The sequence below is a fragment of the Salvia hispanica genome, unplaced genomic scaffold (genome assembly GCF_023119035.1).
Source record: "Salvia hispanica cultivar TCC Black 2014 unplaced genomic scaffold, UniMelb_Shisp_WGS_1.0 HiC_scaffold_1385, whole genome shotgun sequence".
NCBI classification, from domain to species: domain Eukaryota; kingdom Viridiplantae; phylum Streptophyta; class Magnoliopsida; order Lamiales; family Lamiaceae; genus Salvia; species Salvia hispanica.
In genome coordinates, this window is record NW_025951677.1 from 1 (window position 1) to 5,238 (window position 5,238).

At 32.4% G+C, this 5,238-nt stretch overlaps 1 pseudogene; it reads right to left on the reverse strand.

Annotated features, from left to right (window-relative positions):
- Positions 1-33: 33 nt before the first annotated feature.
- Positions 34-2,876, reverse strand: LOC125198353 (annotated as a pseudogene).
- Between the last annotated feature and the right edge of the window lie 2,362 nt (positions 2,877-5,238).

Genomic DNA, 5,238 nt, shown 5'->3' on the forward strand with positions numbered 1-5,238 from the left:
TTGTAGTGGAAATTTTCATGAAGGGAGGTTGACCGCATGGAGCAATGTAATATAATTTGTGATTGGATTGAGTGTTAGGCCCTTTTTTTGGAGCAGAACTTGGGTAAGAACCAATCTAAGAGCTTCAGCAAATATTCCTGTAACTTGATAAACTGTGCCCACTACATTGAAATGAATTTCCCCATATGATGATATCACAACTCCAAAACTGACCAATAGCATGTTCAGAAATAAATCGATCTTAATTTGTCAGTTCCACAAAGAACACCATGGGGAAAGTGGAAACGGCCCCCATCACGTATAAGGAAAAAAAAAATTAATCAGTAAACTTTCTGTGGCTAACAATTGACATAAGAGGCCAAATGAAAATATGTAAACATACTCAAGGCTTTGAGCATCTGAATGAAGGCAACAGATATGAATAAGTAGGCTGTATTTCCAAACCTGTACAAGAGTATATCATAAAATTTAAAAAAATAGAAAAGAACATGGCTCATAAAATATAGTTTGACATACAAGCGGTGAAGTGCCCCCCAAGATGAGAACAGCTTTCATAAATGACAGTTTTATAACATCTAATATACGATAATGAGGTGAACACATTAGATCTGGGGAGATGATACAGTTTACCACTCATCCACACTATCATTTATCTTTTGGAGATTTTTCTGATATAAGTGTGCTGCCTGGAAAAACTGGTTGAGGGTAAGAAACAAAGGTGTTACAATATCTTTAACATTAATTCTTATCATGAACTAAAAAAAACAAAGGTATTTCAATCTCTTCAAAATTTATTTTCATGTATTAAAATAAAAAAACTGAATTGAGTGAAAAGCTAAACTACACTATTCAAAAGCAAACAATATTGATGTTAACACCCTGATCCACCTTCAAGGGCCCTTTAAAAAGGATGTAATATTTAACAAGGTGGGCCCCCAGTTTATTGAAAAAAAAAAAGTCAAGTCATGATAACCCTAAGTAGTCAATTTTGAAGTCCCCTATCAATAGGTGGTTCAATTACTGCACAATGGGGATGTCTCCTATGTCTAAAAAACCTGAAAGCAAGCAAAGATCTTCCATTCTTTGAAAATCATCCGCACCCTAGACTTGCAGCAAAGAAGGCACAAAGGAAATTAAAATGTGCATATCTGCAAATACCAAAATGATCAGACTATACTTTTAGTAACTAAGAATGAGGGGGAAAATTCTTACATTTCAATGTCATCTTCAATGATACAACCTGAAAAAGGGGGGAGTAAAAAACATTGAAACAAAAAAATAAACAATAATATGATATATTTCAAAATGATAAATGAAGGGAAAACCTGAAGAAAAAAAAAAGCACTGCCACAATTCAATTTGATGTACAAAAAATGGGTTAAAAAAAAAAAAATAAATAAATAAAGAAATCAAAAATTTTTTTTAATAAGACTCCCCGGGAAATGTAATACAACAATTTGATGTAAACCAAAACTTAAATTGAATCTAAAGTATGAATTTTTTTGGCTAGAATACAGCCAACCTAATATATCAAATTACAAGGTTTTAAAACCAAAAAATCCCAAAGCATATTGGATGGGGGTGGCCCCTGGGCGTATGCTAGCTAGTATGAAAGGAAAAAAACGAAGGAAGGAAATATGTTTTAAGTTCAGGATTTGAAAATGCCGGGTGGGCAGCTAATAGAACATTGCTTGGTTGATAATAATAGGATATACTTCCTGATGCAATTGTAAAATTTAAAAATTTTCTAGCTAAAGGAATGACACTAACAAGTCCAATTAGATAAACTCATGGAGTTCATAATTTATTTGTCTGTTCAATATGGCTTTTTCTGTTGACACAGATAGCTCAATAAAAAAGTTGTGAAATGAAAACAGCAATAATAGTAATATGAAAGAAGTTCCATAACAATATGTACCTTAAGAACACGGATCAGAACGAATGCCACAAAAGCCGAAAAGCCATGTGAATCATCGTAAGTGTTATCGGCAATGGGAAATTGAAATACTTTGGTGAAGAACCCACTACAAACACGAAAAAGTAAGAGGGGATAAAGTGAGGTCATGAATATCATAAAATCAGACCCAACAGATCATAAATTTATACATCGTGCATATATAACAAAATAACCACTTGTGCCATGTATTTTAAATATTTGAATATTTGTCAATTTGATAAAAGACTCTCGCAACATTTGAGAGTCAGTCCTCTATCATGTAAACAGACTTTTTTTTCTTTCAATTTTTGTACATGCCGCTGCATCTGCAAAACTGGATATTTTTTCTTGTCTGTCTTAGTTAGGAGGTCACTTTGCTCGTTAGCTATTTAGAAACAAACATTGCATATATCAAGGAAACACACAAAGTTCAGGCACCATATACTAATGCACACCGCATAACATTCAGAAGATAATACAAGAGAATCTTATTTCATTTTACTTTTATTCTGTATCATGACTGTTATCCAAACATAATCCCATACGAACAAGAGGTCTGTCTGGCTGCATAGCACTAAAATTCTAACTGCGAGTCTTATACTCCATATAGTAAGTTAAGGTACCATCAGCTACACACAACACAAACATGTAAAGCTACGCTAGGACATTTCCCAAAAATACCTACATCAAGGAAAACGCATAAACACATACAAAAGAACACGAACACCAACATTTCCCAAAAATACCTACATCAAGGAAAACCCATAACACATACAAAAAAAACGAACACCAGTTAACCATATCGATCATGTAATCATATTGGCCATTAAGCAAGAAGTACATACCTTGTTATACAGAATAACTCCTGAGGATAGAGTTATATATACTAAGAGATACAGGTAGGTCAGCAGAAGGTGTTTGCTGATCATTGTGCCAAATTTTGTCCCCTTTTAAAACTATGCACTCATGCCCCAGATATAACGTCCTTGTTTCTGTCACTACTAAAACTAACTAAACTAGTTATTTTACAGCAAATCAACTGATGCTATATTTGGCAGAGGTGCTCTCATTCATTCCTGGATATGTGACAAAAACGCTTTTCCGGAAAGTAGCTAATGCTGCAACTCCAACAGCCCCTCGAATCTAGAAAAGGTACCAAAATCAAACGCATGATCAGAATCCATTAATCCATCGCAAGGTTCAACATCGAAAGGAAAATTAACCCCGAGACACATTCTCAAATGAATTACAGTCCACTATAATCATACTTAATCAATAATTAGATAATTAATCTACAATTTTCGGAAAATATACCAAGATTGGCAGCTACAGGATGGCATTGCGAAGAAACATTACGACAAACACGTAGCGGGCAGAGTCGAAATGGGCATATTAGTAAATCAGTAGAATTTGTGAAAAGATCGAACCTGGATAGTGAAAATTAGAGCTGCAACTTCAACTGGGCCTCCGTAAAGCCAGTCGATTTGAGTTGGGTCTAAGGGAAATTCGGTGATGACGATACAAATTCTATTGGGTCTTCGGGAAAAAAAAATAGAAAAATGTCGCTAGTCGGTCAAGGAAGTTACAACTCTCGCAGCTAACAATGGATTTAGGATCTGCAGTTTTTGTCAATATGTTGGAGAATTTAGTGAGGAAGATGTGATAACAGTGAATGAATCTTGGTGGTGATGAATCAGAGAAGAAAAACTCTTCAGATCTCGGTGATTCGCTAATCAGTAATTGCTGATGTGTGTTTTATTTATTTTCAGCTATTTTACAACTTTACTAGAAATGGCTCTTGAAGCTTTATTTTTGTCGTATCTGATTAAATTGATAAGAAATTTACAAATACTAATTACTATATGAATATAAATTAGATATATAGTAATTTTATTTGAATGTACTAATGATTTAAGGTTTTTTTCAAATCTCAGTGTTACAAAATCCCACCATTCCTACTACGACTATTGTTTATTACTGGCGTTAGATTTTTTTGCAAAAGGAAAAAAACACATTTTTTATGAGCTTGCAACACGCGCAAATATTTATTTCTGTTGTGTAATTAAATAGTCTTTCATTTAATTTTTGATGTAAAAATGAAAATCAAAATAATTTCCACTTCGTCAATAACTATCTGGCAAATTTTTCGTTACCCTAACACATGATATAAAATAGAAAGTTGAAAGGGACGAGTGTCACGCTAGATTAGCCGTAAAAGGTCAATAATTAATAATTATAGTATAGTCCTTTTCATTTAATTATTTGATTTATAGTTTGGTGTGTTGTCAAATATATTGCGATAGCATAAAGAAGTTGATGTGGTTGTTTAGTGTAGTGTTGAATATTTTAGCAAGAGTGGTGCTGCTATTCCACAATTTTGAACATAGAAGAAAGAAGGCAGGCAAATACCCCAATTTAAATGAGTCCCCATTATGTCATTTATAAGCGTCAACCGAACCCAGTTTATTATCCCCCCACCAATAAGGTGCAGAGTGCTGAAAACGTACTATTCATAAACAGATACAACGTTGAAAATATGTTCCCATTCCCAGCCCAATAAGCATTGCATGCTGGTATCATAATTTAATAATACTTCCTCATTTTCTAAAAAAAAAAAAAAACATTAGAGATGGAATGAAATTTAATTTTAGTACGAACTACGAAATTGATCAAATATAAAAAAATATAAAGAAATTTGTCAAAAATAAAAAAGGAGTAATTTTATTAGACAATCAAAATAAAAAATGAAACTATTATTAAAACATGGATAATAGGAGCCCAATTCTTTGAAAAAGCGGGGCTTCAATAATTAAACTCCACCGTCCTAAAAGTGCCCCCCATTAAAATTCATACCTGAGAAAAAAAATATTATTACCTCGCTATTAATTTTTTGTAGAATGAACGAAAAAAAATCTAAAGTTTTGGTTCCCCTTACCCTAGGTATATCTTTAATATAATATCTTTTTTGTTTTTCTGGTACTAGACATTAGAAAGTGCCAAATATTGCCCAAAAAGATGCCTTCCAATAGATGCCCGCCAAAACAAGTAATGACAAGGTTTGGATAATTAACTATTTATACAAAATATTTGTTTATTTTATTTTAAGTGATTAATTTTTTCGGCATAAAATTTAAAAAAAATATTTTTATTAAATTAAGTAAAAAAAAAAAAAGAAAAAAGATAATAAATAAAGAGATACAAAAGTATGAGAGAAAATAAAATAGAGATTATAAAAATATTGTTTTTTTTTAAAAAACAAATTAATCACTTTTGGGTATATATTACAAACATGTTTGACCTTC